The sequence below is a fragment of the Myotis nattereri genome, assembly GCF_964212035.1.
Source record: "Myotis nattereri genome assembly, chromosome: X".
Taxonomy (NCBI): Eukaryota; Metazoa; Chordata; class Mammalia; order Chiroptera; family Vespertilionidae; genus Myotis; species Myotis nattereri.
The window spans coordinates 125,437,213-125,450,616 of record NC_138078.1 but is presented as its reverse complement, the minus strand read 5'-3'; the positions used below and the strand labels follow the sequence as shown (position 1 = coordinate 125,450,616).

Genomic DNA, 13,404 nt, shown 5'->3' with positions numbered 1-13,404 from the left:
TTTCTGTTCATCACTTGACATTTATAACAGAACTGAACATTTTGAACTTTATTCTCATCACATACATACCTCCAGTTTTTACTCTTTACATTGTATTTAACCCAATATTTGTGTGTTTTATATTTATTCCACTCTGTAGGGCAATAAATCTGGGAGGATGTGGAGGAAATCCTTAAATTGTAAACAGAGTATTTTTATAGCTTTGGCATGTGTTGAAGTGACAGTTTGAGTACGAGAAGCTCAACAGATGAGTTTGTGGTTATAAGTATTTCTAAATTTTAAATGCTAACCACCATGAGTGCCTCCCACAGCTTTATTCAGAAATGTCCAGACTTCAATGTTTTCTTGTTTTTTCCCTACTTGTATGGGAGTGAAAGGGAAGAAGGAAAAAGAAGATCTAAATTATAATGTCCAGTATAAAAATACCTTTTTTTCTTAAATAATTCCATTTATACAAAACGAAAATCCTCTTCTCTTTAGAAAAGTAATACAAATCTTCAGTTCCACTGTAGGGAGTACCTTCAGAAAGCCACTGTAATTTTCTAATATAGTTTACCACCTTGTTGTCTTTGCAGCTTTGGGGAATTTTAGCCAGGAGACTCTGAAACATTAAACTAAATAGGCTTTTATTTTTATTTTTTTCTTTACCTTGGTTCTTCTTTCTTGGTACCATAATAAAAGGACATATTGGATGACACCAGGGGACAGTTCACAGAACAAGTGTAACTGTAAAAACTAACATCATGCTTGGAAATGTCCTACTTGCTCATGGAGAAGCAGCTTAATACCAGCTAAGGTGAATTAGATGAGATCTAGGACTTGAAAACTGCCTGAGATTAAAGATCCAAGATAAAGTTTAATCTGAATAAACTAATAAAACAATAAAATATGCTCTCTCTAAATATTTTTAGAATATCAATTTATTTTCATGCTGTCATATCTTTCCAACTTAAGACTTCTAAATGGGGTAATAAATGAGGCAATAATTTATTAAATATATATAAATACATACATAGTTATTATATGCTATGGCTTTGAAAAGTTCTCTTTTGTGGAACATGAGACCAAAGAATTGCCATGTGCATAAATGAGAATATGGAAAAACATAGTTGACCCGTAAAAACTGGAAACATTTCTGGAATCCAAATTAGTCTGCCTGTACTATTACTCCTTGGTGGCTTATAGCCCATTATTTCACTTGTTTTTTAATTTAATGACTGGAACAGAACCTAAATTGTACACACTCTTGATTATGATTCTTTTGTACATTATCTGTCCTAGCCTCAGATATATTTTCTAATCTTCGTGCCTTTTGGTCTGAATGGTTCTGAATACCTTTGTTCAAACTCTATTGAAGGCTAGAGGGCTCCAGAGGTGGAGACCTGAACCCTCCACATTCATTTACAGACTTGATCAGATACAATTCATTTATAGACTTGGTCAGCCATGTGAATAGCAAATTAGAAGTAGGAATTACTCAAGGATAATGAGGCTTAACTGAAACCACATTGCAGCTTGTCCCTTACCTTCACTTGTCCTTGAGAGCAAGGTCCAGGAGAAGCAGGCAGTCTGTGGCCTCCTTTAACAAGGCACTCTTAACAGGTTCAGGTGTAAGGCTTGGATCCTTTGCATATCAATTCAAGAGATCCTTCAATAAGACCACAAGTCTACAGAAAACTCTGGAATGAAGAAGAAAAACATGTTCATACTCTAAATCAGGATGTTAAACTGGAGACTTCAAAGACCATCTAGTATAAAGCCCTCATTTCATAAATGAAGGAACTGAAGTCAAATGACTTAAAGACCACAGAATTAGAAGCAGAACCAGAGACCAGACTCCAGTTTTTTTTTAACTTCAAGCCCCCTTTTTTTTTTCTATAGCATACTGCCCATATACACACCCTGGCCTGGCTAAGAATACCTTGTTCTCCTCCAGAAGCCTAGTTCCACTCTAAGGAAATAGCCTCTCCTAAACACAGAGAATTGGGATCTCCTCTTACCAGGGGCCCATACTTTTGGCCAGAGAATAGAAGATGGCCCATAGTCTTTAACTTTGATGCAGTCTCAGGCTGGGAAGTTACAAATAAAATGAGGGAAATAAGCTTGGCTTCTGGGACTTAAGTGTCAATTTGAATTTTCTGTCATTTAATTCTAGATCCTAGCTTACCATCAGTTAAGCCCCGACTATTAACTTATACTTATTAGCCTTTTGAAAAGGTTAATAAGTATAAGTGATAGTCGCACAAATTGGAAATATACTTAATGCCACTGATCTGTATGTTTAAAAACAGTAAATTTTATGTGCGTTTTTTTACCGCAATAAAAACTAAAAAGCCTTAAAAAGGAAAGAAAAATGAAAAATAACTTTAAAAAATACACTAGAGAATAATTGAATCTGCTCAGCTAAAGTGAAACACTTGCTAGAATCATGTTAATGGGGGTGGAGAGGGTAGTTCCCAGGAAATAGGAGGGCTATTGCATAGATATGCCATAAATGCCTACTACCTTATATTTGCTCCTGTGTCTTACCCTCATCTCTGCTTGTGTAGTTGTTCTACTTTGAGCTATATTCTCCTCTCATTTCTCTAAACTCCTTAAAACTTGATATCAATCATCTGGTTCTTGGTTATAATACTGTCTTCCCTTTTGGCTTGACTATTTCACAGGTTTATTAATTTGCATGCCAATGACATTTTCAATGGTTTGGGGCACAGGGAACACACCTTGTATTTCTTCAGAGTGCTCCCACTGTTCCTAGAGTTGTTATACTGCATAGTAATTGTTCACATGCTTCCTGATTTTAACTGAAAATTTATTAGATTTTCACAGTAGAGAAGCTTAGATCCTGAACAAAAATTATTCATCTCCCCACATGTAACTCTAGTCACTAAATGGAGAGAATGACATTCTATTTCATTCCATCCATCCACTGGAAAACATTTAATGATTTATTACTTTATTTCAGCCACTGTGTTAACTGCTTAGGATACAGGGAAGAATTGGTTAAGGTATCTGCTGCCCTTCAGGGCACAGTCTAGCTGGCAAACAGACATGGAGACAAATAAATTGTTACCACACCAGATAATGAGTGTCTAAAGCAGGGGTGGGCAAACTTTTTGACTCAAGGGCCACAATGGGTTCTTAAACTGGACCGGAGGGCCGGAACAAAAGCATGGATGGAGTGTTTGTGTGAACTAATATAAATTCAAAGTAAACATCATTACATAAAAGGGTACGGTCTTTTTTTTTTTTTTTAGTTTTATTCATTTCAAACGGGCCGTAGTTTGCCCACGGCTGGTCTAAAGGGAGTACAGATTGCTGAAGGAGCCCGGAAGAAGTGATTATAGGTGGATCTCTGGTGTTGGGATTAGAACTCCTAGGAAACAACTTATTATGTAATTGATTGTAACCTACCTGAGATCACTTATCTTTAACAGTTTCCTTACAAGCTTGAGACTCTAAAATGGGTGAAAGGGAAGCAATTTCCTCTTTTCAAAATTCTTTTCTCAGAGATGGGATTCAGTGTCCTAACTTTCTTCCTGTCAGCTCATGTGGGTATTCCCCACCTCTCCTTTCCCCCCACCAGCTATCTGCTGCTTTATGAGCAATCTCAGGAGAGGAAAACACACTGATCCTCTTCCTCCTTGCACAACCCTGTTTTATGGAGCAGAATAGCCAGGAAATCAGGCAGTCCACTGAAAGGATCTTGCAACTGGGGCCTTCTACCAAATTATTCACCCTCTGATGATCATTTGTTTTAAATACTATTGGATGATGTGTTGAGACCTGGAATAGTTCCTCTATAAATCTACTTTATAGAAGGTTAAGCTCTACTCTAATATAGAGGTGTGATTTGACTGAGATGTCAAATAAATTTTGCTTCACAGTTATTATAAGTAAACTGAGATGTCTGAAAAATCAGGCACCATGAATTGCCGCTTCCCTTTCCATGGTTCTGATTTGTAACTAGTAGTTGTGTACATTTCAGTTCACTGAAGACTCTGGCTATGCAAACCTCTTTTCTACCAGCCACTAAATATGCAGGAAACTATCCTTCATAGGTTCCAAATGTCATAGAAGAGCAACCAGGTCAGCAATGGAGGGAGAAGAGAAAAGAATGAAGTGGCATTTATCAATGTCCAATGAAACAAAAGGGTTTTACTAACTGTTTGGCATTTGTAGAAATTTATTTTATCATCACAGACATTGCTTCAGAATCTAGCCATACATTCATCATGCTAATACCCCCACACAGCTATTATTGGGAACTGGACAAACAAATCAAACTAATTCTGCAGTCTTAACTCTCATTAGCCCTAAAATCACTTTCAAGGACTCTCTTGATGCTAAGCTTGGGGCATTTCCACTCTGCCTAAGATACTGGGAGAGGTACCAATACCTATGCTGGAGCAAACAAAGATTTGGCCCTGAGCATGGCAGCTAACCACAGCATTTGAAGGAGGCTACAGTGGGCACTTTACTTGCTCACAGCATTCTAGCTTTGAGAACTAAATGTGTGACTTCAACAGAGTTCTTAGGTTTACCCAAGGTGGCTGGTCTCAGTTCACATGTAAAACTGCAATTAGCCATTATGCTATATTCTTCTATCACATTGGTTTTGCACCCAAGCATTTAAAATTGCACTAGATCAATGAAGCTTTCCTCGCCATTGACATCAGCTGTTAGGGAAGATAACTTCTGGATTGTTCCTTTTCTTCTTTTTTTATTTTCTTAATTGATTTTTAGAGAGAGAGGAAAGGAAAGAGACAGAGAGAGAGAGGATAGACGTCAATGTGAGAGTGAAACATCAATCAGCTGCCTCCTGCACAGCCCCCACCAGGGATCAAGTCCACAACCCTGGCACATGCCCCAATTGGGAATCAAATCAGAAATATTTTAGTGCACGAGATGATGCACAACCAACTGAGTCACATGGTACAGGGTGACTTCTGGGCTCTCAATAGACTCTTGAGGTGTTTTTCCCCTTTTGAGGCAAATTTTGGAGACTAAGTTTGAGGTTCTTGTTCCAGATCCTTCTGGTCGTCACATCTTCTGATACATATAACTTCTTCCTCACTTTTCTTAAGGGTTGGTGTTTGCCTTACTTTGGTGTAACTCTTGTATTAAATAAGTTCTGCAAATGCCGAAACCGGTTTGGCTCAGTGGATAGAGCGTCGGCCTGCGGACTGAAAGGTCCCAGGTTCGATTCCGGTCAAGGGCATGTACCTGGGTTGCGGGCATATCCCCAGTGGGGGATGTGCAGGAGGCAGCTGATCGATGTTTCTCTCTCATCGATGTTTCTAACTCTCTATCTCTCTCCCTTCCTCTCTGTAAAAAATCAATAAAATATATTTAAAAAAAAATAAGTTCTGCAAATGAATCCAGGCTACTGTTGGAGACAGGAAATTGTAAATACTGATTCACTTGGTCCAACAAATTATATAGCAGTGGTTCCCAACGTGGGGTACATGCCTCACAGGAGGGCAATTTGATTTGATTTTTAAGAGGGGCAATTCGAGAATGAGTTATTAACTGATTGTTTTGCATTTCTTATGGTCCTCATGTGGGTATTCCCCACCTCTCCCTTCCCCCCACCAGCTATCTGCTGCTTTATGAGCAATCTCAGGAGAGGAAAACACACTGATCCTCTTCCTCCTTGCACAACCCTGTTTTATGGAGCAGAATAGCCAGGAAATCCTTCTGGTTGTCACATCTTCTGATACATAAAATTTCTTCCTCACTTTTCTTAAGGGTTGGTGTTTGCCTTACTTTGGTGTAACTCTTGTATTAAATAAGTTCTGCAAATGAATCCAGGCTACTGTTGGAGACAGGGAAATTGTAAATACTGGATAGTATTTAAATATATATTGTGACATATTTATGCATTTCAGTTCTCTATTATATGTTTTGAAACTTTATTTGCTATTTTTTCATAGCACTTCATATTATTATTTTTTAACAATTTCTTAGTGATTTCTTCCTTAGTACTTCAACTGTCCCTTCGTTCTTTTATTTTTCTCTTTCATGGATGCCATGTTCTTTGAAAGCTTGTTTAGACCAAGTTAATGGCCTTTTAGGCTTCCTCCACATGAATAGTAGTTCACTTTTTGAATAATAAGAATTGTATGTCATGGGGGGGGGAGGCATTAGGATTTTAAAGATGCTTAGGTGGGGCATGGCCAAAAAAAGATTGAGAGCCACTGCTATATAGGAATATATGTTATTCTGGCCAACTCATATGACACCACTCCTCTCTTTTTTATTATAAAGGATTTCAAATACATACATATATACATATATAAATATACATATATTTACTTATATGTATATAATTAGACACAATGATAAAATAAACTTCTATGTACCTATCACCATCAGCTTTAACTATTACCAACTGGCCAATATTATTTTCTCTATACCTATATCCACCTCATTCTACCACATTCTTTTTTTCTGTTTAAAAATCAATTTTTGGCATACATATATGCATATAAATTCATTGGTTAATCTCTTTCCACCTGGGGGAGGCCTGGGGATGGGAGCAGGGTGGAGGGGGTCAATGGGGAAAAAAGGACATCTGTAATACTTTCAATAATAAAGATACTTTAAAAATAAATTAATTAAAAATTAAAATAAATGGAAATCATTTTATATTAACATCATCTTTCCATTTCCTTAACATGTATAAGGAATGTTAGTAAAAATTCCATTTGAAATTTCTTTGTATGTATTTCAGTTGATAAATAAACTGAATTCGCATAAAAGAGTTAAACTTAAATAATTCATATTTCCTCCTCTTGCAACAGGCATATATTGGTAAAATATAAATATTCTTGGGCTTAAGCTTTGTTCTACCGTAAGTGAAGACGGTAACTCATCAGATGGTACAATTAACAACATAAAAACCAAGAAATTGTCAGTTGTGTCCTGGCTTGAACTAGTACTGAGGTGAGAAAAAGAATATTCACATGTGGTTTCTGGTCCAAGGGTGGGGCATGAGTGGTGAGGAGACGAGAACATCTTTCTTTACAGCTCTGATAAAAATAATCTGTTGTGACACTGATTTTTAACTTTGAATATATTCTTCTACATTTGTTGATTAATTCCATAATCATGTTATTTAAAACTCAGATGTCAACTAACAAAGTATAATCCATTTTGAATAATGTCAGTAGATTCAAAAATGATCTTTGGGCTGGTGGAAACAACAGAAATGCACATGGGGAGAGCAATGATTCAGGGTGTTTGTTTAATTCACTGTAGTCAATCACACATTCATCCTGGATTTCAGTATGGCAGACTTAACCACTCAGGGCATTGCAGGCAGGGCTTCCTTGGCCTGAACAGCAGTGAGGCTGGCAAGGACCTGCTCAGAGCACACAGGGGATGATAGTGAAGGGCATCTAGGGGCAGCTGGCCTCCAGCTCCAAGGCCATCAGGATGCACTCAGTTGCAGCCATGTTGTTGCCATGATCTTGGAGGACCTCACCTAGCCCGTTCTAGACCTCATGGGCCATTGAGTTCATCTATACTGCATGCTGAAAAATTTTCTCCACTATAGTGTCCCAGCTGATGAAGGATCAGCTGCATGTTCTTCACATGGGTGGGACTGATGTATAAGTCTTCTTCGTACCACCACTGGGTTTCATCAATGTTTCCTTGGAGCAACCTGGCCACATATATGTACAGGACATTATGGGACATTGGAAAGAAGTTGGAAGCTTCTTGAGTGCAGGTTGTGGCTTCTGTAGGCTTCCCAATGCCAATGTATACTTCAGCTGTGTGGAGCCAGATCTATGTCAGGGTCATCCAGGGCCCTGCTTAGGAAAGCTTCTCTGCAGAGAAACCTGATCTCTTTTTTTTTCCCGATCCACTCTTAAATGGATGTGGCATGGACAGAGCTTGTCTCCAGGTCTCTGAAGTCTGAGAAAGTAATTATATTAAGCTGTCATCTGTCCGCAATGGTTCTATCTAAGAGGCTGCTCCCATGTCCAGAATCACTGGGATTGGTTACAAATAGCAGGATTTCCATATTTGTAACATGAGCTTACAAGTGAGGAGTGCTTCATCCAGCTCCAGCAGAGTGACTCCAACTTCATTTTGGAAAACAGTAGTATAAAATTTTCTGGATATTCACTCAGGGCCATGTCAATGATGTTCAGAACATCATGGTAATGCTTCTGTACTGATAACAAGAGGGCAAGTAGGTGCAGATAATTGACATCATAGCCTTGAAGCTGAAAAGCTTGATAGATATACCCCAGAGCCTCTGGTATCTGTTTGGAGATGGTGAACTGCAGAGCCAGGTAGAAAGCTGCTTGATGATCTGTAGGTAATAGACTGTGGGCCCTCTGAAATGCAAGAAGCACCTTTCTCTGCAGGACCTCCTGTATCCTTCTCAAGGAAGCATCAGTGGCCTTCAGACTCTACATGAGTTCCACAGTGAAGTAGCCTTTGACCTTGAACTCAGACATTTTCTCTCCTGCATCAACGACAGTTTTGGCAAACTTCTCAGACTCTTTCAACCAGTAAATAGAGCCCATGAGCAGCTTCCCAGTGAGGAGGAAGACGGTGGTGTCATCAGGCTTTAGCTGAATGCATTCTTTCAGTACTTTCATAGGCCTGGGCAGATTTTCCAGCAGCCATGAGTGACAGAACAAACTGATACCAGAGTTTGAACTCAAAGGAAAACTTCATGGCTTTTTCTAAGCATTCCAACAGCAACTCGAATTGGTTTCTTCCAAGAGCAACAATCAGTAGATCATAGACCACTGAGGCTATCTGCAGACTGATGAGGCAGTCACTCTTATGCTAAGGTATCCTGCTCAGCACAGCATCCAGGTTGGCCATAGATTCAATAATCAGCAATAACAACAGGGCTTCTTCACTATTTTCTTAAAGACAAAAACAGGTTCTCTCCTGAATAGATGCAGGTTTTTCAAGTGAGGGTGTATGTTTTTGTGTTTGCTTCTTTCCAGAGAGGATCATCCAGAGGTAACTGGAATGGTGGGTCCTCCAGAGAATTCCAGTAGCTCTGTTCACACATATCCCACAACAAGATCTCTGCCAACTGCCTCACTATTATCTTTTCTAACTCTTGGAAGTACAGGAGCACAATGTCCACTGCTTTCTCATAACAGGTGATAGCATGCTGATTCTAGTCCACATGGAGATTACTGGAAAATGAGGAAATAGGTAACTTTTCTAAACAAAGTCCTTTGGTAGTATAGGCTTCTGCCATCAACCACAACCTGTTCAGAGGGACTGTTATCATCAGCAAGTCTTGAAAGCCCACTCGTACATAAATGTTGAGAGCTTCTTTATAATCTCCTTCCACGTAGTTCAATTTGGCCATGATCAGATTGGATTCTGTAGAAATTCTGACTTGAGGTACCCTTGGTCAAAGGAGGTGGTCAGATACTTTTAGACCTTAGTCAGCTGGGGCATGGGGGTGTCTTTCAGTTACTTCTCCCTAAAGAGAAGTTCTGTCATGTCATCACTGATGATGAGCTTCGGGGGCAACTGCTTGATGAGCTCGGGGATCTGCTCCCACCAGCAGTCACAGTGGCAGCACTCGATCTCTATCTCCAGCCCGAGCCTACTTTCTTGGTCACCATGATGGGCTGGCTGGCCCAGCTGGCCCACCCGCAGGCCCTTCAGGTCACGCAGCCACGCAACCCACAGATTCAGGCTCCAGCTCCAGCTCAGAGAGGTAAGGAAGCACTGGTAGGGGAAGAGGCATGGCTCCCACATTATTTCAAAGTAAATCCTATATATTGTATAACCTTATTTATAAATATGTCAGGATACAGATTCATTTTTAAAATATATTTTTATTGATGTCAAAGAGGAAGGGGAAGGGAGAGAGAGATAGAAACATCAGTGATGAGAGAAAATAATTGATTGGCTGTCTCCTACATGCCCCCTACTGGGGATAGAGCCTGCAACGGGGGCATATGCCCTTGACTGGAATCGAACCTGAAACCCTTCAATCCGCAGGCTGACGCTCCATCCACTGAGCCAAACCAGCTGGGGCCAGATTCATTTTTAAACAAAATCACAGTATTATTATTACACACAAATTAAAAGATCCTCTCTCTTTTTTTTGGTGCTACTTTTTAAATTTTTTTTCAATCTTTAATTTCTTTATTGATTAAGGTATTACATATGTGACCTCATTCCCCCATAAACCCCCCCACTCATGCCCTCACCCCCCCCCCCTGTTGTCTGTGTCCATTGGTTGGGCTTATATGCATGCATACAAGTCATTTGGTTGATCCCTCCCCCTTACCCCCACCCTTCCCTACTTTCCCTCTGAGGTTTGACAGTCTTATCACTGCTTCTCTGTCCCTTTTCATCAGCCTACGTTGTTCACTATATTCCACAAATGAGTGAGATCATGTGATATTTATCTTTCTCTGACTGGCTTATTTCACTTAGCATAATGCTCTCCAGTTCCATCCATGCTGTTGCAAATGGTAAGACCTCCTTCTTTTTTACCACAGCATACTATTCCATTGTGTAGACGTACCACAGTTTTTTAATCCACTCATCTGCTGGTGGGCACTTAGGCTGTTTCCAAATCTTAGCTATGGTGAATTGTGCTGCTGTGAACATAGAGATGCATATATCCTTTCTGATTGGTGTTTCTAGCTTCTTGGGATATATTCCTAGAAGTGGGAAAGATCCTCTCTTTTTAAGAGTACTCTTAACACAAGTTTAGCGTAAGACCCACCCTAGAACCAGAAGTGGAATATCATGAAAGGCCTGTGTGTGAGTACATGTAAGTTTCCCTGGGGCCAGGGACTTGTGCAGTACTTTATGGATGGAGGTACTAGCCAAAGACATTTAAAGTATCACTGTCAATACAATACCATTGGTACTTACACATTTGAGAAGCCTGAAGAAATTGAAAATGAAAGCTATAAAATGGGATTACTTTGATGAAAAGTACATTATACATGGAAACTCAAACCCCCCTCATCATACGGAACCTTTACATGTGCTCTGATTAATAGTGAAGCAGAGTCTTCTGGTGCTGGGCTCCCTGAGGTTCTTGTCCCGTGTCCTATGGCCAGTATCATTCTGCCAGCTCCCCCCTCTCACCAATGTCTCCAGCCATGTGTCCTTAGCTTAATTCCACTGGGACCCCCATTAGTGAGATCCCTCACCCCAGGAACATCATCAGCATTCCCCTTCAATTCCCAAGTACCTGTTGACTTGCCTGCAAAACTAACCATTCATTCTAACAAGGAAATGAGAACAGAAAAACAACTCTCTCTGGTTTCCTATTTAAGGGGAATAATCTCTCCTCTGCTACCAGAAGCCACCAACAAGATCCCGTTTCCTTAATTCTCAGTTACAGACCCCAACTCACATGCACCCTAGTGGCTAGCTCAGTTAACCTCCCTCCCTCCAATGAGTTATTTCACCTCTTCATTAAAAGTTTTTATTCACCCCATCATCCCAGAGAATTTTTCCCTTACTGCATCATTCCCAGGATAGATTAAACCCACAAATCACCTGAGCTAACTTTTATCATTATTTATAGCACTGTAATTGCTATTGTCTCACCAACTGTGCATCCCTCTGGGGCCAAAAAAAGAAAAAAAAACAGGTCTTATTCATCTGTGTGAATACTGGCACCCAGGACAGTGTTTGGTACACAGTAGATATACAATAAATGTTACTTGAATTAATGTTTGCCGGGCAAGACTTCTGACTCCTATTTCTCAACTGTAGCCTCAACTTAATAGGCTCCTCTCACATGTCCCTCTAACCCTCTTAAGAAGAAACACACACACACATACACACACACACACACACACACACACATTTGGCTATCTTTGACTACCACAAAACACTCAGAGTAAAAATTTTATGAATATTTTACTTTAATGTGTTATACCTAGGCATAAATATTACACTAAATCAAATTATATACTTTGCCCATGCACCATGTCTTGTTGAACATTCTTGGTATAGATTTATATTGAGAGGTTTAATTCACAGCAAGCAATATTTAGCAACATTTGTTCAGTAGTTGATATATGGAACTAGCAAGCTCCTTTTTTCCCCATGCTGCCACATTCCTGTTTTTATAAGCCAAGAGTCTTTCCACTCTGGTTTTGTTGCCTCTGCTGCATGCTCTCCTGGCTTTCTCACTTCAACCCTTCAACTGATCATCTTTTTGTGGAATCTGGAGACCTCACAGAGGTGACCTATTGTTCTAGCTGTGAACCAGACTGCCTCACTAACTCCCAAGCCCCCTATTACTAAGTTCATTTTGCTGGGAGACAATGCTCTTTCCCAGACTCCTACCCTCAATTTTCAACTATTCCTTTTTCTCTTCATTTTTTTTCTTCTTCTTTTCTTTAGTTAATCCTCACCTGAGGCTATTTCTTCCATTGATTTTTTTAGAGAAAGTGGAAGGGAGTGGGAGAGACACTGAGAGAGAAATATCAATATGAGAGAGACACATCGATTGCGTGCCTCCCTTATGTCCCCTGACTGCAGTCGGGGATAGCCTACAACCTAGGTATGTTCCCTTGACTGGAATCAAACCCATGACTCTTCATTCTGCAGGGGATGCTTTAACCACTGAACAAAATAGCTAAGGCTTATTCCTCATTTTTTGTTTTCTCCTATGCAAAGAGTTATTTCCAACCTCAAGGTGAAGCCTTTCCTCTTCAATCAATGGATAGACATACACATGCACACACTAAATCTCCATCAATGCCATGGAAAAGCCCTGACCAAAGAACTTATATATGCACAACCCAGGGACACAGACAATACTGTGGTGAAGGACTTGGGGTAGAGTGGGACAATAGGGATCAAGTGGGACATCTGTAATACTTTCAACAATAAAGATAAATTAACAGGAACAATAAATAAGTAAATAAAAAATCAAACCTTCAGAAAAAAAGGGAAAATGAAAAGAAAAGCCCTGGGCTTGCCAGATGTTCTCCATCTATGATTAAATCATATTCAGGTATGTCCACAGACTCATAGAACCTGGAAGTTGGAAGAAAATTTAATGGTACCCTAATCCCACTGGCCTTGCAAGGCTTGAATTCTCTTGATTTGCAATGGATTGAGGACTACAGCTAGAATAAAATCTAGGCAAACAGGATTTGACTCAGTCATAGTCTTATAGGTTCAGCAATTCATGGTGTATGTTGTCCTGTTGTCAAATCAAAAGACAAAGCAAAGGTGCCCTTCCTCATGAGGTCTCAGGGCTTAGACAAAACTATCAACAAAGAATATTCATTTACAAGTTGAGTACATGTTGCAAACATGTGCACATGCATGCTCCAGCATGATCCCTCTTACACCTTGTGTTAACACTCAGAGTTGCCATGTTCAGTGAGGTTGGCAGTGGCCAATCGCCCAAGCTTCTTT

At 39.8% G+C, this 13,404-nt stretch overlaps 1 pseudogene across 1 annotated transcript; it reads right to left on the bottom strand.

The window, feature by feature from the left end:
* Positions 1-7,876: 7,876 nt before the first annotated feature.
* Positions 7,877-9,617, bottom strand: LOC308511822 (tetratricopeptide repeat protein 7B-like; annotated as a pseudogene). Its single transcript has one exon. The product of its transcript is annotated as a tetratricopeptide repeat protein 7B-like (transcript).
* Between the last annotated feature and the right edge of the window lie 3,787 nt (positions 9,618-13,404).